The sequence below is a fragment of the Lemur catta genome, chromosome 4 (assembly GCF_020740605.2).
Source record: "Lemur catta isolate mLemCat1 chromosome 4, mLemCat1.pri, whole genome shotgun sequence".
NCBI lineage: Eukaryota > Metazoa > Chordata > Mammalia > Primates > Lemuridae > Lemur > Lemur catta.
The window spans coordinates 8,568,471-8,595,834 of record NC_059131.1 but is presented as its reverse complement, the minus strand read 5'-3'; positions in this window follow the sequence as shown (position 1 = coordinate 8,595,834).

Below are 27,364 nucleotides of genomic sequence, written 5' to 3'. Positions count from 1 at the left end.
TTCATGACCTAATTACCTACCAAAGATCCTACCTCCTAAAACCATCACATTGGGGATTAGGCCTTTAACATATAAAATTGGAGGGGGACACAAATATTAAGCTTGTAGCAGGAATCTAGAATGTGCATGTTTAAGCTTAGCTGCATGCTAAGAAATGACCTGAGGAAACCCTAAGCTTTCGGCTCTGGCTGACTTTTAGGCTCTGTATAAGCAAGAATAGAAGGCTTAGACAGAGTTGTAAACAGACTGGATAAGAAGAGATAAAGTACCCTAACTCAGAATCATTCTACAATGACCAGCAGATTATCTTTCTCTCCCTCCCTCTATTTTTTTCTTTCTTCCTTTTCTTTCTTTCTTTTTCTTTCTCTTCTTTATTTCTTTATTTCTTTTTATTGGTATCCAGACATTTAAGGAAATCTCTGTCAAATTACTACTTAACCCATTAAGTTAACAAAACAGAGACTTCAGTTGCAACACACAAAAAATAGTATTTACAAAAATAGTTTAGAAAAATCACTAAGCAAACAAACAAACAAAAACTACAATCTACAACAAGGAGCAAAAACAAACCCTAGGGAAAGAGGAGAGAATTAGATTTCCATAGTTATCACATTTTAATATTCAATATGTCAAGTTTTCAACAACAACAAAAATGAAGCATAAAAAAAGAAGAAAGTATGGACCCTTCATAGGAAAGAAATTTATAGAAATTATTGCTGAGAAAGCCCAGATATTGGATTTACTAAACAAAATCTTTAAATCAACTTTCTTAAATATGCTTGAAGAACTAAAAGAACCCATGAACAAAGCACTGAACAAAATCAGGAGAATGATGTCTCACCAAATAAAGAATAACAATAAAGAGAAAATTTATTTAAAAAGAAAACAAATAAAAACTCTGGCGCTGAAAACTACAGTAAATGAAATGACTATTTTACTAAAGAGTTTTAACATCAGATTTAAGTAGGCAGAAGGGAAAATCAGTGGACTGGAACACAGGTCAATTGAAATTATCCAATATGGGGTCCAGAAAGAAAAACGATGAAGAAAAATGAACAAAGTCTAAGGAATTTATGGGACACCATCAAGTATGCCAACGTATGTATAATGGGAGCCCCAGAAGGAGATAACAAAAAGAATATTTCAAGAATTAAAGGCCAAAATCTTCATAAACTTGGTAAAAGACATAAACTTTCACATCCAAAATATTCAATGAACTCAATAGTTCTTCATTTATTTATATAAAGAACTTATATATATAAATAACTTTATAAAGAATTTATTTATATAAAGAACTTATATAAAAAAATTTATTTATATAAAGAACTCAATAAACTGAATAGATCCCCACTAAGATACATTGTATTCAAAGGCAAAGACAAAAAGAGATTCCGGAAAGCAGCACAAGAAAAGTAACTCACCATGTACAAGGTATCTTCAATAAGATTAACAGCTAATTTCTTATTAAAAATCCATGGAGACTAGAAAGCATTAGGATAATATATTTAAGATGGTAAAAGAAAAAAAACTGTCAAAAAGAATTCCATATTTGGCAAGACTATTATTCAAAAGTTAAGGAGAAATTACAACATTCTCAGTAAACAAAAGCTTAAAAAGATTATCACTAGCTGTTCTTCCCTACAAGAAATACAATAGAGTTCTTCAGACTTAAATGCAAGAATGCTAGAAAGTAACTTGAAGCCATGTGAAGAAATCAAGAACAATGGCACAAGTAGATACAGAGGTAAATACAGAAGCCAGTACCATAGCATTTTTGTTTTTATTCTTTTCCTTTTTATTCTTATATGATCTATGACACAAATACATAAAACAATAGCTATAAATCTATATTAATGGACTTTTATATCTATATAGCTTGGCCAAAATTTCCAACCAATGAGTATTCTTCAGAATCTAAGGTAAATTATCTTTTATCACACAACTGCTATCTCATGGTAGTTCATTTGAGCTGAAATCAGCTTCCCTATAACTTCTCCTTGCTGGTCCTTGTTCTACCCTGGACGTGCTTCTTGCCAAACACTGCAACACTGTCACAGAACATATGACTTAACCTCTCCTGAGCAGGTGATAGAACTTCCTCACTTTCATGCACACTGTGCCATGGATCATTTCCTTCAATGTTTTATTATGAGAAAAGTCTAAAGATATTTGCATTTCCTATCTTTAAAAAATGCTACAGCTAATGAGAATAAGTTCTCCTGGTTCATCCTAAATCTATAATATATCTGTGAGGGCACAGAATAAAAGAAGAAAATTCTGTAGGTGTGCTTTCTTCTAGAAAACTGAAAGCTCTTGAAGGTGTAATAGTTTTATCTTGGCTAAAGTTGAAACTCAAGGATTGCGTGAGAATCAAAGGTCGCTGATTGGGTCAGGGTGATATTCAATCCTTCCACTTGAATATCTGCTTTGAAAAGTAACCACCAAATTTAATGCCAGTGATCACATATCTTGTCTTTGAAATGAAACAGACTTAATTTTAATTCTATCTCCACTGTGTACTAGCTGAGTGACCTAGAAAATGCATTTAATCATTAAGCTTTAGTTTCCTGAATTATGAAATGGGGAAAACAAATAGCTCATAGCCTTATTGTAAAGAGAGATAAGTAATAGAAATTATTTTGAAGTCGTATAAAGAAACTGAGGATATCATAGCTCATGAACTAGTTGGCAAAATTAAAGTTTGTGTATTTGTTTATTTTCTGATCTCCATTATATATCAGGCACAGTACAGGCACTAAAAATCCGATGATGAATACAGAGATATCCACAGAACTCACCATCTACTGGAGAAGATGAATATGTAAATAATAATTTCATTCAACATTTCAAATCCCATGACAGAAATAAAAATCAGAAATAATATGAATACAAAGAAAACCCCATTTAATTATACTCCTCAGAGAAAACTTTATGAATTAATAAAAAATGTCTTAGTCTTAAAGAATAAGAGTGCAGTCAGAGAAGGAATAGGATATTTCATAAATAGAAAAAGATGTGTATGAATTTAGATAGAAGAGAAAAGTATATTCTGGGAACATTATGTAGAGAGATAAGGGCGGCATGTATGATATATTTATAGACAATGTAAGAGATGAGTTTTGGAAGGGGGAAGCAACAGTCAGATCACGGTATAATGGGTATAATGGGATTAGAAAAGGCTCTGATATAATGTATCTTAACAAAAATATAGAGTGGTTCAATAAAATACAAATGCCTTTAATATATTCTTGGTACTTCTAGTTTCTCCTTGAGATGTAAAGAGTTGGAAAGAAGATTGTTCCCACCCTCACAAGAAAAAAAATCCGACAAACTGGAAGTTTAAGACTTTTCTTGAAACCACCTGAGGTCACAAGGCAACCAACAAGTCTGACATCTCAGGAGAGAAAGGCTGGCCTACGGGGAAAGAACACAAATGTGTGCTGCTTGGGAAGCTGAACTGGGCACCAGTAAGAATTTAGCTAGAGTCATTTACAAATTCGTGGAGGCCATTTGTGGGCTGCTGACAGAGTGTGGAGTCCACAGATAGTGGGGTGGGGTTGAGGTTCACCCACTCTCAGTCTCTTCCCTGCATCATTGGGCACCCACAGAAGAGCTTGGTGAACGTCCTAAAAACAAGTGTCCCTCATGGTGTGGACATCCAGGGAAGGTGTAAGGCCTCATGCAGATTCGTATTTCCCATCTTCTCTGAAAAACAAAAACCTAACTGTGAAAGAAAGGGCAGCAGACACCATAGTCCTTAAGGCACTGGTGACAATATATGGCAGCTGATGGGAAAAAACAGACAAAGCCTTCTAGCCTTGGGGAAGGACAGCAATGCACACTGGTCCCAGGTTTATTCATAGGGACTAGTAAGGGATTTCCCATGTTGGAACATTAAAAAATCCACACTCCTGAGGCAAAAGGACCCAGTTCTGGCCTGAGATTAATCACAACAACAACAACAAAACCCTCGTGTCTAACAAGCTCTGAGTAACAATTAACAGAAGGACAGGAGAGACACAACGGCTTGAAAAGAGACACTTTCTGAAGCACAGCATAAAAAGAAAATCTAAATCTGAGGTTGGGGTAAACATTGACAATAACTCTCTGGAAAACTATCCTGCTTTCTAAACACAGGTATTTTAATAGGAATTTAAAGCCTGTGGTGCACTGAGGGTAACCATAGAAACAATGAAAACAAAACCAAATTGAACTCCTGCTTAGATTTTCTTAAGCTCTCACACTGAAGTCATAGTAGAACAAAAGGAATGCCTGTTTCAAGACAGAAAAAAAACCTAGTTACATCAGTATTTACAGTTTGGCTGAATATTTCTGACTTTCAAAGAGAAGTTGCAAATCATACAACACAAGAAAGGAAAAAATAACCCACACTGCTAAGGCACTAAGCATTCAACAGAAACAGACTCAGATGTGACATGGATTTTAGAGCTCTCAGACAGGGAATTAAATAATAAAATTGTAATTAATATTTTATAGGCCAAAATATAAAAGGTAGACAATGTACAAAATTAGATGGGCAATTTCAGCAGAAAGACAGAAAGGATAAGAAAACAATAAATTCAAAATGATAGAAAGAAAAAGCACAGTAATAAGAATGAGAAATTCCTTTGACTGCATCACCAGCAAACTCAATTTGACTGAGAAAGGAATTGATGAACTTGAAGTTAGGCCAATAGAAATTACCAAAATTGAAGCACATATAAAATTTGAAAAGAGAGGAAGGAAGGAACGGAGGGAGGAGAAAGGAAAAGAGAGAGAGAGAATATAGTATCCAAAATGTGAGGGACAATTTCAAATGGTCTAACATGAATGTATTTGCAATCTCAGAAAGAGGCAAGGCAGAGAAGATGGCAGTAGAAATATTTGAACAAAAAGCAGCCAGACTTTTTGAAAATTAGTGATAGCTATCAAACCACATATCCAAGAAATTCAGAAAACACCAAGCAGAATTTAAACCCAACACCCCTAGGCATTTCGTATTTGAACAGATAAAAACAAAGAATAAAAAGAAAACTTGGAAGCAGACCAAAAAAAGACTGCATACAACAGAACAAAGAATTATAGCAGAGCTCTTGTGGGAAACAGCTCACGCTGACAACAATGGTGACACATTTAAAATCCTGGGGAACAAATGACAATTGCAACCCAGTATTTTATACCCAGTAAAAATATCTTTCAAAAACAAATGAGTAAAAACTGACTTATACAAATGAAAACTAACAGATATTGTTCTGTCTGCCCTTGCTATGGACCAATTGTGTTCTCTCAAATTTATATATGTTGATATTCTAATCCCCAATGTGATGGTATTAGGAGTTGGGGTCTTTGGGAAATAATTAGATTGTGAGGGTAGAGATATAATTCTACCGCATGAGGGAGCTTGTCCTCTCTTTCTCTCTTGCTCTCTGCCATATGAAGATACCAGGAGGAGATATGCATCTGGAAATCCAAAAATAAGTCCTTATTAGCACCAGGTCTGCTGGCACTTTGATCTTAGACCTCCCAGCCTCCAGAAGTATGAGAAATAAATGTTTATTGTTTAAGCCATGCAGCCTACAGTTATTTGGTATAGAGCCCAAACTAAGACAGACCTGTCCACAAGAAAAGTTAAACAAATTCTTCAGGTGGAAGGAATGTGATATAACACAGAAGCTCAGATCTACACACAAAAAAATGAGGAATGTGGAAATGGAATAAATGATGGTAAATAAAGAATTAATTTAATATTATTTTTAATTGTTAAAAATAAACTTATTCTTAACCAAACGTAGTAATAATGTATTCTATGTCTATAGCATACATAAAAGTAAAATGTAGAGAATAGAACAAAGCATAGAGGAGAGTTGTAAATATATGTTTTAAGGTCCTTATACTATACATGAAATGATATAATATTATTTGAAAGTAGGTTATGATTAAAGATAAGTTTATAGTGGAGATAAAATGAGATATTAAAGATGTTAAAGAAAACATATAAAAAGAGGAAATAAAGAGAAAAAACAGAACAAACAGAAAAAACTTAAAAATTGTTAGATTTATTCCAAATAAATCAATAATCACATCAAATATAAACAGTCTAAACACACCAATTAAGAAGTTGCCTGTAAGGAAGCTACTTTCAATATAAATATATAGACAACAAATATAAATACGTAGAAAAAAGATAGAACCATGCAAAGGCTAGTCAAAAGCAAGCTAGAATGACAATATAAACATTGGAAAAAGTAGACTTCAGAACAAGAAATATTGCCAGGAATAAAGTGGGACAGTACATAATGGAGGAAAAAAGGTAAATTCTTCCAGAAGAAATGATCTCAATGTTCAGGCATGTAACAACAAAGCTTCAAAATATATCATGTAAAAATTAAAAGAATCAAAAGGAGAAACAGAAAAATCCACAGTTATAATGGAAGACTTTAACAATAATTGATAAAACAAGCAAAAAGAAAAATCAATAAAGATATTGAAAACCTAAACAATCCTAATAACTTAATTGACTTTTGCAGAGCATGTATCCATTTATTTAAAATTTAATTTGATCTGCTCACATCATATACAACATTTTACCCAAAATGAGCTAAAGATCTTGATGGAAACAATACTATTAAACTTTTAGAAGAAGATATAGGAATAACATTTTTGGGGAAAATGAAAAATTAGACAACTATAATACTTTGGAAAACAGTTTGGAAGTTTCTTAAAATTTTAACATGCATCTACCATTATGACCCAGTCATTCTAGTGCTAGGAATTTCCCCAAAAGAAAAGAAAGCATATATTCACATGAAGATTTGTAAAGGAATGTTCAAAACAGTTTCATTTTTAGTAGCCAAAAACTGAGTTCAACCAATTTCCATTAACAGATGAATGGAGAATATATATATTGTATGAAAAGAATGGAACTACATGCAACATCATGACTGAATCTCAAAATAACTATGCTGGGTCAAACAAGATGTACAAAAAAGAGTTCACACTGTCTGATTCTGTATAAATTAAACTCTAGGGAAAAAACATAACCATAGTGACACAAAGATCAATGGAATGCAACAGAAAAGCCAGATATAGAACCACACAAATATAGGCAACTGGTACTTGCAAAAGGTACAAAAACAATTTTATAGACAAAAGCTGGTCTTTCAACAAGTAGTTCTGGAACAAGGTGGCATACATTTTCAATAAATTTTTACTATATATAAATTAAACATATCCAAAAACAGGTCTTAGTTAACATATGTCCACTTCTCTAATTAAAATTTATTAATTAGTTGTAAACATATTTTATTTGGACACTATATATGAACAAAAATGTTACTCTAAAAATAATATCAAGCATGAAAAATGCCAACACATGTTCTATTAATAGCAATAATTATTGTATAGCCCTTACCTTTTAGGAAGCTTTTCTATATAAATAATCTTCCCGTATGGTAAGGTAATTATTAGTGCTATCACATTTTTTTTTTTTACATGGGAAACTTGTGGTTTACCCAAGACTCATTAGGCAGGAAAAGCTGTAACTCAAGAATGGAGTTCTATTAATCAACCTCCCTCTCTCTGTTTCTTTTATTATTAAACTCCATATTTCCACGTAGGGATATGATGCCCTCCCTACTGTTTCTTTGTTCTGTCATTTCTCCCTAAATCGTAATATATTCAATATATATGCACCAGCTACCTAACAAAGTTCTCTAAAAAGTGCCTGAATTGATCTTCAGAGTCAGGGTGAGTAAAGGTCACTAAGAGAGTATGATAGGAGACGTCCAGAAATGCAGGGTCCCTAAGCTAAATTGACAATTTATGAGTTTTTGAAAATTTTATGGGTAGAAACTAAGGAGAAAAAAGAAAAACAACATTTAATCACTGTAAGCATTTCCACTATAAATGTTGGAAAGGTTTCAATACCGTTTCTGAAAAGCTAGGGGTTTTTGTGTCAGAATAACTTAAGAAAACAACAACAACAACAAAAGCCAAATGGGACTTCATATTTTATAAATGTAAAACCAAAGTTCTTAGGCATCAGAAGGTTTTAGGTTCCAAGGAGCAAAACTGTTCTGGAGGTGAAAATTTAAAATATTTTCTGTGTTGGAGACTGAGTTGGTTCTCTGTAAAAGATGTTTTGGGAAATTCAACTTGGAAAAAAAATAGTGTTTCTTACCTTAGGATGGACTCCAGAGTGAAGTCATCAATGGCAAGTGTTTCCAACTGGCCCCTGGGAGTAGATGAGGGCTCTCATGTCTTAAAAAAAACTTTACAGATTTTATGACTGTTAACACAGTAAGGGTTACTGTGGGCTGAGTGTGGCAAAACACTGTGCAAGGTCCACCCTCCTCTTTCCACAGAGAATCCAGAACAAGTTTCCCTTGAGATTTGAAGCCATGGGGATTGATGTATCTTTCCATATTTTTGGACAAATTATTTTTTTGTGCAAAAGTAATTGTAATATGTTGAATTTTTGTATCTATACATCTTATTAAACTTTTTAATGTTCTTATATCAATATTTAATTCTTTAAGTTGTATAATCTTATCATACAAAAATAATGATAATTTTCGCAGATACTCTCCACTATATATTACTTTTATTTCTGTATCTTTATTAGCTATGATGTAGTTTGGAAATAATAATGGCATTAATATTTGAGTAGCTTGTTAAAGAATGGATTTCAGAATTGAGAAAATAGAGTTGAGAACAAATAGCAAAACTATTGCAGGTTTTAGGTAAATAATAATTAATAATAATAATGTAATAATTTGCAGGAATAGAATTCTGGCTAAACGCTCTTGAAAGGAAAGGGATGTATTAGTGAGATATTGGAGTTGCAGATACTAATTTTAAACAACAAAAATAATTCAAAACGTCATTCAGGCCAAAGGGATCAAACTATTTTCTGTTTTCAAAGAGATTAGAAATTATTTCTATGACTATGAGTGAAAAGAGTTTTCACAAACAAGACAAAAAATCACTTACCATCAAGAAAGAAAGATAGAATTAATTACTTTAGATAAAGAATTCTGTTTACTAAAAAATCCCATTAAGAAAGTGAAAAGTCAAACCACAAACTGGAAGTAGACATTTTACATTTTTGCCTGACTTATTTCTAGATACTTTATGTACTTTGATAGTGTCAATAGTAATGTTTTGTGTGCCATTTTCTAAACTGTTGATTTGATGTTAATTGCCTGTAGATACTAATTTTGTATCAGGCAATCAGGCTAAATTTCTATTAATGCCTATAACTTATCTGTGGAATACCTTTATTTTTTCAGTATGCAATTATATCATGTGAGAATAAATAGTTTTGCTTAGTCCTTTATAATCCTTACATATTTATTGTGTTGTTTCTTTTTCTTGTTTTTATAACAAGGGCTGTTGACTCCCAGGAAAAAGTAAAGTAGAAAGCATATAGTACAATAATTCTCTGATTCCTGAGGCCAAATTATAATCTTTCAGTCCTTTACCACTATACTATGTACTAGGGCTGTCTGGAACATATCCAGCCATGTAATATGAACAATACGTTGACAATGGCTGGATACTTTCTGGACACTCCTGTTAATTGCAAGACCTTTGTTGCTAAGCTTTATCACGTTCGTCATTCCCTCCTATTCCTACTTTTGCTAAGAGTTTATTTTTCTCCATAAGTGACTATTGAGATTTGTTAAATTCTTTTTCTACCTCCATTGATATCATAATAATCTTCTCCTAATATGTCAATGTACTGATCTGATTGATTTTTGAATGTTCAATGAACCTTGTATTATTGAGCTAATCCCAACATGGACCTGATACAGTATCTTTTGTTTCATTTTTATATGTGGCACTTTATTAGATCACTCTTTAATGTTCCTATGAACTTTTAAAAATTTTGAGGAGAAATAAATGGAACTTTGCTACTCAGTCTTGAGTGTAGCAAAACTCTAGTCACTCACTTCAGTATGTCCCCCGTTTGTTTCTAGATAAGAAAGTCCCCAATATTTAGCTGAGAATCTAATAAAGATTGTATTTCCCAGTCTCCTTTGCAGTTAGGTTTGATCATGTGATTATGTTCTGGCCAATGAGGTACAAATAGAAGATCTGTGTGAAAATAAGCAAACCCAAAGTGAGCAAGCCAGTGATGTGGTCGATCTGAAGTCTATCAACCAGAATTGTTGATATTGTTCAGATTTGGGGAACAAAGTTCTTCTCCATAGTAGTCAGAGATGTTTCAGATTCAAGGGATAAAAAATCAGTTCAAATCAGCATAAACAATAAGTAAAACGTGGAAAATTAGTGGAAAAATTAATAAGTCTAGGATCAGTGTTGGTCTTGGGCATGACTGGACCAATTGTGCTTCTTCTGTTTCTATTTGTCTTTCCTTGCTTATTCTCTTTCACTGCACTGCTGAAAGTCCTTTCTTCTTGTGTCAGGATACATCTGAAAATATTTTCTGGAGGCAATGCTCCATCTCCTCAACTAGCAAATGGAAAAATGCTGAATATAAACTCCACTAGGCCTAAGTTGGTAACAAGCCCCATTCTGGGTCAATGTCTTTGGTCATAGAGGAATACAGGTCATTCCTCAGAATCATATGATCTTTGAAGGGGAAGAACAGTTGCCTCAAAGAAGCAGAGACTATGAGTCTGGACAAATAAAAGCAATAAATGTACAATACAGGCTCTCTAGGTGTAGGTGACAGGATGAATTAATCAGAGTCTCTTGGCTCCAGTCAGAAAGACTAGAGTTTAGGACCAAACCCTCATCTCAGTGTGCATTTGTACCAAACTAACCTCAAGTATGTTAGACTGAGGGGGAGAGGGTGTCATTCAGAGTTTAGACAGCTATTTGGAGCTCACCATACTACTAAGACTCAGAACTCTGGCACACACACTGTGCCAGGCCCCACACAGCAGAGGCCTGGGGCTTCCCCTTATGGGATTGGCCCAGCAATGATCAAGGCGTAGGCAGAGGCTGCCATGACTCCAAACTGAGGGAGGTGACATTTCTCTCCTTGAAATTCGCATGCTCCCTCACAGGAAAGTCTTTTAGAGCTTTTATTTCTTTCCATATTGAATTAGCCATTACATTCATCCCTTAGCTCCATTAGTAAGCTATGTTTTCTATGGAGGCCTCTTTTTTATTATTATTTTACGTCACCCCTGGCCTCTGTCTTAGCTTTCAACACAGACTTGTATCCTTGCTGTGACTGAAGATAAAATGAGAGTGAAAGCTTCTCCTCAGAGTCTTTGGGGGAAATCGTCTGACTCTTTCTTCATTGTATCATTATTATGGCTCCTACTGCTCAGCAGTGCCTGCCACATAGCAGGAACTCAGTACTTGTGAAAGGAATGAATTCATAAAAGAAAAGAAATGTCTTGGGTGGGTTGGGGAATTGTTGGTCAAACAAAGAATTAAGAATTTCAATCAGATAGGGGAATACATGCAAGAGATCTATTGTACAGCACGGTAACCATAGCTAATGATGATATGTGTATTCTTGAAAAATGCCAACCGAGTGGATGTTAAGTGTTCTCACCCCAAAAATGAGGACTGTGTGAGGCAATGCATATGCTAATTAGCTAGATTTAAAGATGCCACAGTGTGTATGTGCACTTCAAAACATTATGCTGGGCCGGGCGCGGTGGCTCACGCCTGTAATCCTAGCTCTGGGAGGCCGAGGCGGGTGGATCGCTCGAGGTCAGGAGTTCGAGACCAGCCTGAGCAAGAGTGAGACCCCGTCTCTACTAAAAATAGAAAGAAATTATCTGGCCAACTAAAAATATATATACAAAAAATTAGCCGGGCATGGTGGCTCATGCCTGTAGTCCCAGCTACTCGGGAGGCTGAGGCAGTAGGATCGCTTAAGCCCAGGAGTCTGAGGTTGCTGTGAGCCAGGCTGATGCCACGGCACTCACTCTAGCCCGGGCAACAGAGCGAGACTCTGTCTCAAAAAAAAAAAAAAAAAAAAAAAAAAAAAAAACATTATGCTGTACACAATAAACACAATTTTATCTATCAATTTTTTTAAATCTCTTTTCTTAATACTAAAAAAAAAATTTTTAAAGTGTGTTCTGTAAGCCAGCCATAATGGACACTAGGGCTGATACAGTTCCCAAATGTTATTAATATTTCACAGCTTCTGGTTTTGCCCAATTTCTCTTTCAACCATACATCAAACGACCGGGCTGAGCAATGTGATGGCCCAGGCATCAGTGGAGCCCAGATTCGAGCCATGTGGCAGTCCACTTGCTTCCAGCCACAGCTATTGTTCAGCCTCTACTTGAGAATTTATGACTTTAATATTTGAATCTCTCAGGAAGGAACCATAAAGAAAAATATAAGGTATAAAAGTATGTATTTCCTGATTCCATAGACATATGCTTTTAATTGCAAGAAAGGCTTTCAGGAAAGAATTTCCAAGTGCCTTGCTACCACTGCAAATGGAAAGGTTAAATTACTTCCTCAACAAGGAATGGGACTCTTGGCCTGAACATCCGCTCTCTCATCCTCTTAGAAGAGACACCTCCCGTAGAAATGGATATAGATATAGATATAGATATATAGACATAGAATACTCTGCGACTTGAACGTACTTTTCAAAAATTTGTAAATACACAGTTCAGTTTCACAGTGTGGGAAGCAAGTCACTTCCTCTTGTCTATGTAGAAAGGAATTTCAAGTTCTTGAGAATTCCAACTTTGTATAAAGCCTGAGGCAAAGTTAGCATTTCAGTAAAATCAGAACAAATGTGCAAAAAATATCTACGTACCTGGGTCAAGAAATACCCTCATCCAATATTTTGAAGGAAGGAGTAAAAGTAAAGTGAAAAGTTAATGCAGAAGGCAAGGTCAGCACTGATAGATGTTTAATCATGCAGTTCTTTATGCAACCAGATCAAAAGCCTGTATGCTATTTAAATGACAAATCATGCTTATGTACCTGCTGATTTGGGGCTCCTAAGTAGAGGTCAAAGGTACACAGGCATCTCAAAGAAATGAATTAGAATGCTGCCTAGATGGGGGGTAATTGGCATGCATGGATTCATCCTAGTGCTGCCATACAGAGGCACAGTTCTCCAGTAGCTTCATTGCCATCCACAGTGGACAGCAGAGAGGGCTCACTGATATTTTCCCAGTTAGTTTCCAGGCATTGTGAAAGCTGCCTTACCTGAGTCACTTCAGTGGATTCTCACAAAGGAAGGAGAGGAAGAAGTGAACTGACAAGTTTTGAGCACCTATTGCATGCTAAGCTCTGAATTGAATACCTAACAACATGGCATTTTAATTAATACAATGATCTTTGAAGTAGTTTTTATCAGCTTCACTTTACACCTAAGGAAAATGTTTCTTAAGAGGGACATGAATTCTCTATGGTACTTGACAAAACTGAGATTTAATTCAATGTCTGTCTCTAAAGCCAATATTCCTTCTATTTATCACTCATCCATTTACTGGAAAAAGCAGACCACATCCTGCTTTAGGACTTTAGAGATAAAAGAGGCAAAGCACCTGCCCTTGGGTATCCATTTACATTATACCAAGAAAATAAACACTCGACAGTGTGCTAAATGCTATAACTAGTTGTTTGTCATCAACTCAGAGTGAGCCTTGTAAATTGATCCAAAATCCTAACCATTAAGGAAAAATATAAGAAGTCAGGTAAGAAAACCTCATATTTCTACAATTGAGGTTTACAGTTAGAAAGAGACTCCAGCCTCTCTAGTCTAGGATTCATCACATTATTCTAAATTGTTTGCTTTCTGTTTTCCCACTAGATTGGCGGTGTGATGATGATGTTCCTTATTTATCTGTTTCCACAGGCATCTGTACATCAATGCCCAGTTGCTTATTGAATTAGTAAATGAAAGTGTGAATGAATAACGACCTTCAAACTTGCCTATGAGGGCAATATAGTCATGACTAATTTGGAGCAGATAATGTGTAAAATGTGCCTTTTTAGGAAGCCTGGGTTGGTTGTGGTAGACATTCTGCAAAGGATGGGGGTTCCTGAAAGCTGGAAGACTGGTAGTGAAACTGTACAGGATTTAAAGGATTGAAAAGTAAGAAGAAATGGTGAAAGACTGAATTGTTTAAAATGCCAAAATGACAGGCATGTCAAGGCAAAATTGAGATCTAGCTTTAGGTAATATCTCTACTAGAAGGTGGCTTGGAAGAATAGGGAAAGAGAAGGAAGAAATATTTACCATCACTTACTTGCAGTTTGGCTCTTCAATATTTTATCTCATTTGATCATCATCACAACACTTAAGTAAGAGTCTATTTTATAGTAAAGGAAACTGAGGCTGAGAAGGCATAAATAATCTCATTTGCGTGTGGTAAATTGGGGAGCTGAGATTTAAACCAAGTTCTGATGATTCCAAAACTGATGTTTTTCCCACTAAATTTATATCACCTTTCTAATCAAGATGAAGGAAGAAGAAGGAAGAGCTGAATTCTGGAATTGGAAATGCTGTAACATATACTACTTTGGAAATGCGCTTGCTGACTCAGAGCGGTACAGAGGTACAGCTAACAATCTAATTAAGTGCAGTTCTAGACAAGCTAACCATACTCTGAAGCAATAAGCATGATATATTTATTTTCCATTTCCTCTCTGTGGTTAGAGATTCAAAGGATAAAGTCATTAAAAATCTTTCAGATGTTTGCATTTTCTGGTGAAATGAGAGTGTGCTGGGTCTGGAAGGAGAATATCCTAATTAGCAGGACTTATTATTTATATTTGATGAAAATAATGATATATGAAATCAATCCAGTCCCTCATCTGTGTGCAAAGATCTTACAGTAGTTCAAAGGTGTATTTTTGAATGGCAAATGAACCAAAGCCCTTTCTGCCTGAATAGAAAAAACTGAGAGTAAATTGACTTTTCAGTATAACACAAAGCTGCTTGTTCCCTAAGATGGCTCATCATATTTCTAGCTGGCAGTAGCTGATTTTCCATGCAGAAGGAAAAAGTAAGTTTAAAATTAGTGAGGTATAAAGGAAAATGCTCAATCATTAAGCAGATACCAGACAGCCTTAGGGGGTTTTGCCTAGTTCAATAGATTTTGCTAGTGTGGATAGAGGGCACATGGAATAGTCATTTCTTCTCCTAACTTGAGCTATTAGCTATGAGGTTGGGGGAGAAGTGTCTTTTGTGACTCTGGTATCTCCCAGGCCTACTGGTGGCCCACCTGCCCCCTTAGTATCCTTGGCCCTGACCTGTATGGGCAAGTCTCAGCCTTCACTGCCAAGGCTGCAGTCACACTACTGACATTCAGGGTGCAGCTACAGAGCTGGCTCTGATCCTTTCTCATTAGTAATTCCTGCACCCAGGCAGGACAAATGTCCATCATCTGGAATTTTACAGCTCACAGCTGCCTGGTGTGTATCTGTACCGCGTAAGACTTAGATAACGTGGTGGCATCTGGCCTAAAAGTGGCCAGAGACACACAGGATGGAGTCATTGTTTGGACATGTTCCAACTGCTGCTAATGTAGCCCAAATGACACCAGGCACGAACTGATAAACAATAATGCCCCAAACTAATCTTGAGCTGTTGCTGTTCCGTTGGCATTTAATGATGCTACATAGGGAGTATCCTTGGGTCCACATGTTCAGATTCTAAGTGTACATTCTAAAGTGATGCTTTCCTCCAAAGGAAACTGCTAAAATTCCTACCCCTACTGCTCCAGATCACAGAACGACCTTTTCTTGCAAAGAAAATGCCTACTTTGGTTTAGCCAGGGAGGGAGCTCTTGCTTCAACACTGGCTCAGGAAGCAGTATGCAGAGCAGGGCTTACATAAACATCAACAGACACACTGGGGACTTGGGGACAATGCTGCCAGCAAACGTTGAAGCCAAACTAAGACCTGGGTAAGTCCCTGAAGTCTGAGCCCCTGTCCCCCTGCAGACCAGACCACACACAAGGAGAGCAGGAAGCATCTCAACCAGACAGAAAGAGAAATAGCCCTTCTGCTGCCAGGGTTTGGAGTTCTTACCAACATTAGTAAAGAGAAGCCAGGCAGTGAGATCCAAGCCTACTCTGCATTTCTGGCATATACATAGGTATGAGTGCTTAACTGTGTCTAATCACCTTCACACAGTTTGAGCATCTGCATAGAAATTCTAGTTCAAAAATATAAAAAGAGTAGGGAGCAAGATAAAACGTCAATAGAATTCCTTGCACGGGCCGTTATTTACAGATGCATGGGCTGGATGCCTACCTCGGCACTGGCGGCACTGGCAGATCAGCGGCACCCTCTTTGTAGAATGCTGAGAAGATGCGACTTGCAGCTGTTATTCTGCAGTGTTCCAGGCAGAACACCTCTGCCCTCCTCAGCTGTTAAAAATGAGGCAAACACTGCAGCATATAGCTGGGCCTAGCTCAGAATCTGGGATATAGTCTGTGCAAAGGAAGAGTTGGCTGCTATAGAGCTACCAATTGCCTAGGTAGGCCAATCAGTCAAAAATGTACAGCTCCCTGGGAGATGTTAAAGAGCTTTGGAAATGCTGATTTTCAGTTGAAGGGAAAATGGGAAGAAGGGAGGGATAGACAAGAAGGAATTAGGAGAGGGGAGGAGAGGATGCGGAAGGGTAGGGCTGTGTGGTTTCACTGTTGTTGTTCTAAACAACCCTCCGTGGGGCAGTACCGTTATATCAGAATTTTCCTCGTATTTTCCTGAGGCCCCTTTTCACTCGTCCACTGCCCAGCCTTCCTCCTTGGTTCCCTTCGACAGAATTGACTCCATCCCTGTAACCACTGCCTTGTTATTGTGAACGTAGGATTAGACTGCTGCTGATAGATTCCATGTAATCTGTGAATTAGTGAATATGGGAATTGGGAATACGAAAACTAACACAGAGCTTTGAGTCAGATCTCCAAATTTCCCAGCTCTTCCTGGTGCGAGCAACTGGCTTATCTTTAAAATGGGAATAATACCAGTACTGCACAGTAGACCTAAGGACTACAGAACACGAACATGAACATGTATAAAGCCCCGATAGGAAACAGATCCTTCACACAAAGTCGATACCCAAATATATTCTTCCCATCCCTTGTAATAATGAACATTGGCATAACTCATGAAATGTGCCCATGGTTTTGATCATATTTGGTGGTTACAACCCCTTTATGAGGCAGGTAACAGAGTGGCTTCACAGTCCCCGTTTGAGAATCGCACACTGAGACTCACTCACTGCATGCAGCTGGCCTGAGGGGACTCAGCTTGCATCAAGGAGCTGGCTCCCAGCCATAGTCCACCGTGCTCTTTGTCGTACGTGTGGCACAGGAAGGATGCATGTCGTGAGCTAGCGTGTTTTCAACTGGATTGCTATCTTCAGGTTGGGCTTCATGTTCCCATTTTACGAGAGGTCTGTTCTATTCTGCCGTGGTAGAGCACCCTTCCCCCAGGACGCCACCCCATAGCACTCTAGCTTATTCTTCTAAGCACTGATTGCTCTTTATCCTCATCTTTCTTTATTAATTTTCAGATTTATTTATTGTCTTTTTTCTTCCACTAGAATGTAAAATCTGTAAGAATACCACTTAACCCAACCTTGCTCTCAGTAGGTGTGAAATAGTAATTAAATATTTCTAGTTATTATTAATTAACTTATAGTAACTATTAATAATATTATTTTTGAGGATATGTTTATTATTAATGTTTATTTCTATTTTAGACATCAAAATTAAAGGTCTTGATTTCTTTATTCTCTTGAGGGATCTTAGCTGCTAACTGAATGTATTGATAAAATTAATTACTTGAATAGAAAGGAGACCCCCACATTTAATTTAATCCTCCAACAAAGCCTAAACTCTATGGCTCATATGCAACCAAAATGGTCTTCTAAGGTAGAATTTCTTTTGATCCTCAAAACACTCTCTTGAAGAATTAACTTACTACCTATTTTATTCATGTCAGAATTCTCTAGTTACGTAGGAAGTATCAAAGCTTGCATCCAATTCCTGCAAATATCTGATTCAAAGTCTATACATTTGTTGCTGTCATCCACTCACAGGTTAACAGGAAATTGCCTGTGAACTGTTGCATAATTGTTCGTTGTATCACTAGCTAGACTATGAGATTCAAAAGGGCAAAATTCAAACCTGTGTTTTTTTTCTGTCCTCAGCACAGCGATCCAGCAAGTGATTGTCTATGTAATTGGTGCTCAAAAAGTAATTTTAGCTTGAATTGAATTGAGCCATATTGGATTGAGTAGAATTAAATTCATGCTCTTTATTGATGAGGGTACTAATGACCTTGACCCTTGTGCAAACCACACTTCTCTGTAATTGATATGACCCCTCACACTGAAACCACATGATCACTGAACTTGAAAACCTATCATTGATGACCACAATGAATGCAGCCTCCAAAGCTATCTATCATTGCCTCTCATAGTTTTGGGGCATCATGAAAGGTAGTGGAACAAAACATGGCTTTGGAGTCTGATAGACTTGGGTTAAAATCCTCACCCTGTTGCATATAACTGTCTAAACACTGGCAAGTTGCATAATCTCTCTGGCCCTTTGTCTTTGAATCTATAGAAATGGTTATAATACCACTTACCTATAGGGTTATTGTGCAATTTTAAGGTGATACAATATGCCTGACCTATAATGTAAACCCTCAACCTATAGTATTTTACATCTTAATTTGTTTCTGTTTCATCCTATTCCTAGCAACCACTGAACTCAATGTCCTAATTAAAGTATCAAAACAGAGGTTTAACTGATTGGATTATATCTAGGATATTTCCTCTGATCTTGTACAGTAACTTCTGAAGAAAGGATTATAATGTTCTAGTAGAGCCAAAATATCTGGCTTTTGATAAAGATTTGCTGCTGCTACTATTGCTGCTGCCGCCATGAGGTATAATAATATAGTGTGTGTGTAGGTGATATGCCAGATGGGTCCCCATAGGAAAGTGAGATATTCTATGAATATCCTAGAGAAATTCATAGAAAAGCATGAAGGGCTGCATTCATTAGGATCCAGAATACTAGGCCACTCTGGATTAAAACCCAGAAGAAATTGAATTGTCCTGTCTTTAAGCAGGAGGGGGAAATAATATCAATGACTACATTGGACCAATGTCATATCATTTTTATTCTCTATAACTGCTAACATCATAATCTTCACTCAACCCCATCATCATCAATGACCATTTTTAACTTAAATGCATTTATAAGAAAATGAAGTGGATAATACAAAAGAAAACATAAATGCACATCACAGAACCATTTTTAAACTGCTTATTATTTTTATTTCAAAAATGACAAATTCTTCTAAACTGGATACTTCTATGTTAAAATGACTACTAGATAACAGTTCCTGAATCAATGTTCCCATAGAAATATTTATTAAAATTAGAATCTAGAAACATTAGTCTATGTTCTGCTTGATCCCAGGAGGATTTTCTTCCCCTTACCTAATAATTAATGTCTGTATTTTGGCAGAATGCTTTGAAAATTCATATGCTGTATCCCCAGGAAAATGCGTATCCATACTTATATACACAATCTATGGGCCCAGGACAACCACGTCCTTGGCTCCAAAAAGCCAACATTGCAGATGTCCCAACTAGGGCTCCAAGGCTGAATAGAAACTGTCAGGAAGAAAGTAGAGTGGCAAAGTCCATGGTGCCAGCCATCCATACTCTCCACTGTCCCTATCCAACACTGCTTGACTGAACAATGGCCAGAAAACTCACACCCATCTTCTGTATAGGAGAAGGAGGGAAGCACTTTACTGTCCTCATCTTCTGTCTAGAACCATGAAATCTTATTATACTGGTTTATGAAATTTCCCGATTTTCATGGTACAACTGTACAGTGAAATATTCAACCGTTAAAAAGGACAATATATATATATATATATATATATATATGATTATTCATGACAAATTTTTAGTGAAAAATGTGTTTGTAAAACTAAACACACATGCATATATAGTGATTGTACTCAGGAGAAAAAGTTTTAAGACATATTAATTATCTCTAGTGAGGTTACACGTTAGTTTTCCTAGTTTTTTCTATTTTTTCAGCTTTAATTAACTGCATATGTTGTTTCTATGTTGTACTTATGCTGTTCACAAAAGAAAAGAACTTCATTTTTAATATAGTATTGTATAGGAACTGACTGAAATACAATTTCAAATTACAATCTCTATTGGAAACAGAAAGTAGCAGAAATGAAATCAAAAACTCTAATCCAGATTTTTGTGGAAATTCATATCTTAAAGCAATACCAAACCCCATACAGAATAGTGAGTCACTACAGTCATTTTAACTAAAATCACAAAATATATTTAGATGTCAATATTGCTCCATATCTAGCCAACACAGTAAGATCCAAAACAAACAAACATAACCACTAGAACATGACGCAAATCTGCAATATTTGCAGATGCATGACAAGCTACATTCCTCAAAGGCAAAACTATTTGATCTACACTGTTCAAACTACCAATAACATTTACAAAATACAGTACAGTAGAAAAGTACAGTTAAAACTACCTACAAACAACAACCCCCAATCTTAAAGTAACCATAGTTAAATTTAATATTTCTCTTTTATAATTCTATAAATGTTTTGCTTATCAAAATTAGTGAATTGCTAATCATACAGTATAGGATACACACATATATTCAGTTCTGTATTTGGTATTTTGTCATTTATTATTCTGTTAAAAGCAAGATTACCTGTCATAAAATACTCCTAAAAATATGATCAAAGCAAAAGTTCTATGCATGTATTTTTCCATGTTAATATACTGTTTTGACATACTAATTTAGTGAAGATGTACTTTTCCTCCATCAGCTACATTTTAGGTTTCTATTACAGTTTTTTAGATTTATGATTTATGAGTCTAGAGTTATGAGTCTACCAAACAAGTATAATTAAAATTGCTTTAATTAAAATCATGATTTTACCATGTCTCTTTCCATCTTTGTGGTTTTGTTAAAGGACAATTCATTCTCCACTTTATGACTCCATTATCTAGTAAAGAGATTGCTTAAGAGGGAATAGGAAATGTTCTTATCAAAATTTAACTGGAAATTCTAGTCACATCTATATAGCAAGAATGTAATACAAGGGACATAAAGATTGTAAAAGAAGAGATAATATTGTCATTATCATGATGTACACATGATGTATTATTGTCATGATGTACACAAAAATATGTACACAAAAATCAAAACAGTCATCAAATTATTAGAGGCAATAATTAAATTTAGCAAATTTAGTGGCTGCAAAGTCAATTACACAAAATAATTTCTATGTATCAGCTCCAAAAAATACAAAACAAAATTTGAAAATTATATCACCTAAAACAGCATATAAAATACCTATTGTTGATCTAATGATTCAACATAATTCTAAACAAAACCCCAGAAGCTATTTTGTGGAAGTTGGCAAGCTCATTCTAAATCTTACATGGAAAAACAAAGGGTCAAGAATACAAAAATATTCTTGAACAAAAAGATCAAACTGAATATGGTTATCAATTGCAGTAGTCTCATGGCAGAATCTGTGGGGTTTTCTATATATAAGATCATATTGTTAGCAAAAAGTGATAGTTTGACCTCTTTTGTCCCCATTTGGATGCCCTTGATTTCCTTCTCTTTTCTGATTGCTCTGGCTAAGACTTCCAGCACTATGTTGAATAGAAGTGGTGATAGAGGGCAGCTTTGTCTGGTTCCAGTTCTAAGTGAGAATGCTTTCAATTTTTCTCTGTTCAGTATGATGTTGGTGTGGGTTTGTGATACACAGCTTTTATCATTTTTAGGTAAGTGCTGTCTATGCCTATTATGCTAAGCGTTCTTATCATAAAAAGGTGCTGAATTTTGTCGAATGCTTTTTCTGCATCTAATAAGAGGATCATATGGTCTTTGTTTTTACTTCTATTTATGTGGTGAATTACATTTATAGATTTGTGTATGTTGTACCATCCTTACATCTTTGGGATGAAGCCCACTTGGTTATGATGGATTAATTTTTTGATACCAACAACACTCAAACTGAGAACCAATCAAAGACTCAATACCCTTCACAATAGCAACAAAGACCCTTCAAAATAGCAACAAAGAAAATAAAATATCTAGGAATATATATAACTAAGGAGGTGAAAGACCTCTACAGAGAGAACTACAAAACACTGAGGAAGGAAATAGCAGAGGACGTAAACTGGCGGAAAACGATACCATGCTCATGGGTCGACAGAATCAACATTGTTAAAATGTCTATACTACCCAAAGTGATCTAAAAATTCATGCAATCCCTATTAAAAAACCAATATAATATTTTGCAGATCTAGAAAAAATAATTTTATGCTTCATATGGAACCAGAGAAGACTCTGTATAGCGAAAGCAATATTAAGCAAAAAGAACAAATTGGGAGGCATCAATTTACCAGACTTCAAGCTATACTGCAAGGCTATAGTAACTAAAACAGCATGGTATTGATATAAGAACAGAGATATTGACGAATGGAACAGAACTGAGAACCCAGATATAAAACCATCCTCATATAGCCATCTAATCTTTAACAAAGCAGACAAGGATGTACACTGGGGAAAAGAATGCTTATTCAATACATGATGCTGGGAAAATTAGATAGCCACATGTAGAAGACTCAAACAGGATCTGCACCTCTAACCTTTCACAAAAATCAACTCATGGTGGATAAAAGACTTAAACCTAAGGCATGAAACCATAAGAATTCTAGAAGAAAATGTTGGCAAAACTCTTATAGACATTAGCCTAGGCAATGAATTTATGAAGAAGACTCCAAGGACAATCACAGCAACAAGAAAAATAAATAAATGGGATCTGATCAAATTAAAATGCTTCTGCACAACCAAGGAAACTATCACAAGAGCAAACAGACAACCTACAGAATGGGAGAAAATATTAGCATGTTACACAACCAATAAAGGGCTGATAACTAGAATATATGTAGAACTCAGGAAAATCAACAACAAAAAATCAAACAGCCACATTAAAAAGTGGGCAAAGGACATGAATAGAAACTTTTTAAAAGAAGATAAACTAATGGCCAACAAACATATGAAAAAATGCTCAACATCTCTAATCATCAGGAAAATGCAAATCAAAATCACAATGAGCTATCATTTAACCCCAATGAGAATGGCTTTTATCAAAAAGTCCCAAAACAGTAAAGGTTGGTGTGAATGTGGAGAGATAGGAACACTCATACACTGCTGGTGGGACTGCAAACTAGTACAACCTCTGTGGAAAGTCATATGGAGATACCTCAAAGAGCTACAAGTAGAACTACCATTTGATCCAGCAATCCCATTACTGACCATCTACCCAAAGGTAAAAAAGACATTCTATAAAAAAGACATCTGTACTCAAATGTTTATAGCAGCACAATTCACAATTGCAAAGATGTGGAAACAACCCAAGTGCCCATCAATACCTGAATGGATTAATAAAATGTGATATATGTATACCATGGAGTTCTACTCAGCTGCAAAAAACAATGGTGATATATCACCTCTTATATTATCCTGGATCAAGCTGGAGCCCATTCTACTAAGTGAAGTATCACAGGAATGGAAAAACAAGCACCACTTGTACTCACCATCAAATTGGTATTAACTGATCAACACTTATGTGCACATATAGTAGTAATAACATTGATCAGGTGTCGGGCAGGTGGAAGGGGGGCAGAGGGGATGGGTACATTCACACCTACTGGGTACAGTGCTCACTGTCTGGGGGATGGACACACTTGAAGCTCTGACTCTGGAGGGGCAAAAGCAATATATGTAACCTAAACATTTGTGTCCCCGTAATATGCTGAAAAAAAATCATTCAAAATATAAATTACAAAAAATTTAAAAGATGATCAAACTGGGAATATTACCAGATAGTAACAGTTTTATAAAACTGCCATAATTAAAGTAATATGGTATTGACATGAGAACTGATAAATAGAACAATGAAACAGAATAAAGAGTCCAGAAGCAGGATAATGTGTTTACAGCAACCAATTTATGAAAAAGAAACCACTGAATTGTAATGGAGGGGAAGGTTGTCTTTTCAATAATGGGAACTGGGCCAATTGGATATTCACATGAAATAAAATGAATCTTCTATTTTACTTTCCACTTAAAAATAATTGTCAGATGGATTGTGGATGTGAATGTGAAGGGAAGAACAATAAAATGTCTAGATGATAATAGAGAAGAATAACTTTATTAATCTGGGGGAAATCAGAGTACTTTGTACAAGAAATCACAATAATTGGACTTATTAAAATCAGATTCTGTGTATCAAAAGTCACAATGTATACAGTAAGACAGCAAACCAAAAAGGGAAAACATATTTGTAAAACATATATTCAACAAAGAACTCACATCCTTAATATATAAATGGTATCTGGAAGTCAAATAGAAAAAAATGCATAATTTTAAATGGATAATTCAATGAAATTTTAATGAACAAGGCATAAAAGAAGATGCACCAAAACTAATAAGCATACAAAAGTTTGGTCAAAATCATTGGTCACTAGTAAAATGAAAATTAAAACCCAAATGAAGGAGTCCCACATAGCCACCGAAATGGGTAAAATCTGAGGAAGGGGAGTACAATGCATACTGCTGATGGAAATGTGTAAATTGCATTCATGCTCCTGAGAGTGTAAACTGGTACAGCCACTCTGGAAAACTATTTAGCAATGCTGAACATTTGCATACTCAATAATCTGCTATTTTACAAAATTCAATATTTTGTATTATTTACAAAAATTCATGGTTACCTGTACCAGAAGACTATACAAGAATGAATAGGAGCATTATGCATAAACTCCCAAAAGAAGAAATGACACAAATGTCAGTCAAAATACAATGAATCAATAAATTGAGATATGTTAATACAACAACACATAAAAGAATGGACCCTAATTATACAATAATAATCATTACTCTTATAAATAATATATTGGGTGAAAAATACTGATTATTTTCATTTATAAGTTCAGGGCCAGACAAATTAATCTATAGTGATAAAGATCGTAAGCGTGGTTTCCTCTTAGAGTGGCGTAATGCCTGGAAGGAGCCAGGAGGCTTCAGGGATCCACAAAACATTTTATATTTTGTGAGTGATGGTTACATGAGTATGTTTGCTTTAGGCTAAGAAACAAAAGCAATAAAAATGCATTAAGCTTTACACATTTCACTGTGTGTTATAGTTATAATAAAAAGCTAAAGAGCAAGTATGGTGCAGCTGGCATGTCACATGCACATTGGAAGCAAATATACTTAGGATTATAGCAATGCAAATGTAACATTAAATTTAACTTCAGGCAGTTGCCTAAGCCCTAACAATTACAACACATCTAGGTCAGTGGTAGCCTGTGTCATCCACCCTGGACCCTGTGAATATTTAACTGTCAATTAACAAACTCATAAACAAGTTTGCCAAATTATTTGTGATGAGAAAGCAAGTAGACAAGTAGAACTGTGACAAACCCGCTTACCACCGTAATTTGAAGGCTGCCATGTGTCACACTAACAAATATGCAGCAATCAGTTATTGAAATGGGGTTTTAATTCATTCCACTCATTTTAGTTGTTTAGTTCAAATTATAAACCTAAAGTTAAATCATAAACCTAAGGTACTATGGAGTATATCAGACAAGAGGAAAACAAATCTGAATAAAACTGTTATTTGCCCTTAACTAACATCTATGTGTGTCCAGTAATCATGTGCCTGGTGTGTAGTTACCTTCAAAATCTCACCACTTTCCCTCCAACTTCCAAAAAACATACGTATCTGTGCACTTCGGGTATGTGGAAATTGAGACTCCTCTGCCATTATCAGTAAGTGTTTGAACCCACCTATTACTGGAGACATAAGTGAGCCTCAGTTAATAACACCTGGCCGAGTGAGTTAGAACAGTGTGTAGGGACCAGAGCTGGGACAGTAGAGTCTAGCTATGTAGTGCCAAGTCCTCAAAGGTAACAGCTGAGGTTACCATAGAGCAATGAAAGTACAAAGAGTAAAAGTAGGATCAAAATAATGAAAAATGGCCAAGGGTCTATTCTCTAAAAATAAACGTAATTGAAATAGACAAAAGTGGGAGGAAAGACAAGAGAGTTTGTCATGATTGTCCAAGATGACACTGTCACCATAACGGATGAGTCATCCTGGCTTTCAGGAGTAAGACCAGGGCCAGCAATGATCTGTGTACTTTATCCCATAAGCATACAGACAGTGAATATAAAGGAAGGCCAGGAAAAAAATAGAAGACTAAATGACAAGGAAAAACACATTGAAAAAGAACATTTGGACAGTGAGGAGAATAGATGTGAGGTCACAGCCACATTTGGTCAGGGTTTCTCAACGCCAGCACTGCTATCTTGGACTCGATAATGCCTTTTGTTGTGAGGGGCTGTCCTCCACTTTAGCAAAATGTTTAGCAGCATCCCTGGCCTCTACCTTCTAAGTGCCAGTGCCCCCCCCATAGTGTGGCAACCAAAAATGTCTCTAGAAATATCCCTGAGGGGCAAAATCACAGTCGACTGAGAACAGCTAAGCTAAATGAAAAGGAATTAGAAGTTAGTAGGAGAATTCATTGTTATCAGAGGCTCATGTGCTCCATATAGTTGCACATGGGTAAAATATCTAGGAAATTTTATAGTTTGGTCCACAAAGCACATTTATTTCTATACTTTCCAAAGATCAGAGTTAAAGAATTTTTCAAAGTCGGTTAGAAATTAGACTTTTGTTTGAGTTGGCCCTTCTTGACTATTAAATTAAAAATTCTGGTAGTTGTAGAGAACAACTATGCAAGCAGTTCCCCACACAGTGCCTTAGCTTGGCTCACGCTAGCTCCAGAAATTACTCATTGTAAGTTTACAAGTTAACATTGCTTTAGATGACACCAGGAAAGCCACTTGCCAACATGTGATGCAGGCAGTAGGCATCGTATATTCCTTTATTCAATGGATAATTATTGAACTGCTATAATATGAAATTGTATTAGGTGCTGGAAAAATAATAATTGAAAAAGTATGGTCTCTGCCCTCATGAACTTTAGAGTCTAGTGAACAAATACAAGTTCAGAGGCCGGAGACAAGCTTTTGTGGTGCAGGACTCTTGGAAGGCTTCCTCTAAGGTGGCTCCAGGAGGCATAAGAAACTAGTTTCACAGGTATTGGGGGAACTATCTTGAAGTCATTATATAGGTATAAAGCTCAGGCCATTTTAAAAATTACTGTCTTACAAACTCACATAGCCTCCAACTTACTTTTTGAGTTACTCATACAGGAAGGGAAAAGAGAAGATAGCAAATCGTTGCAGAGGTGGCCAATAATATAAACCCTAC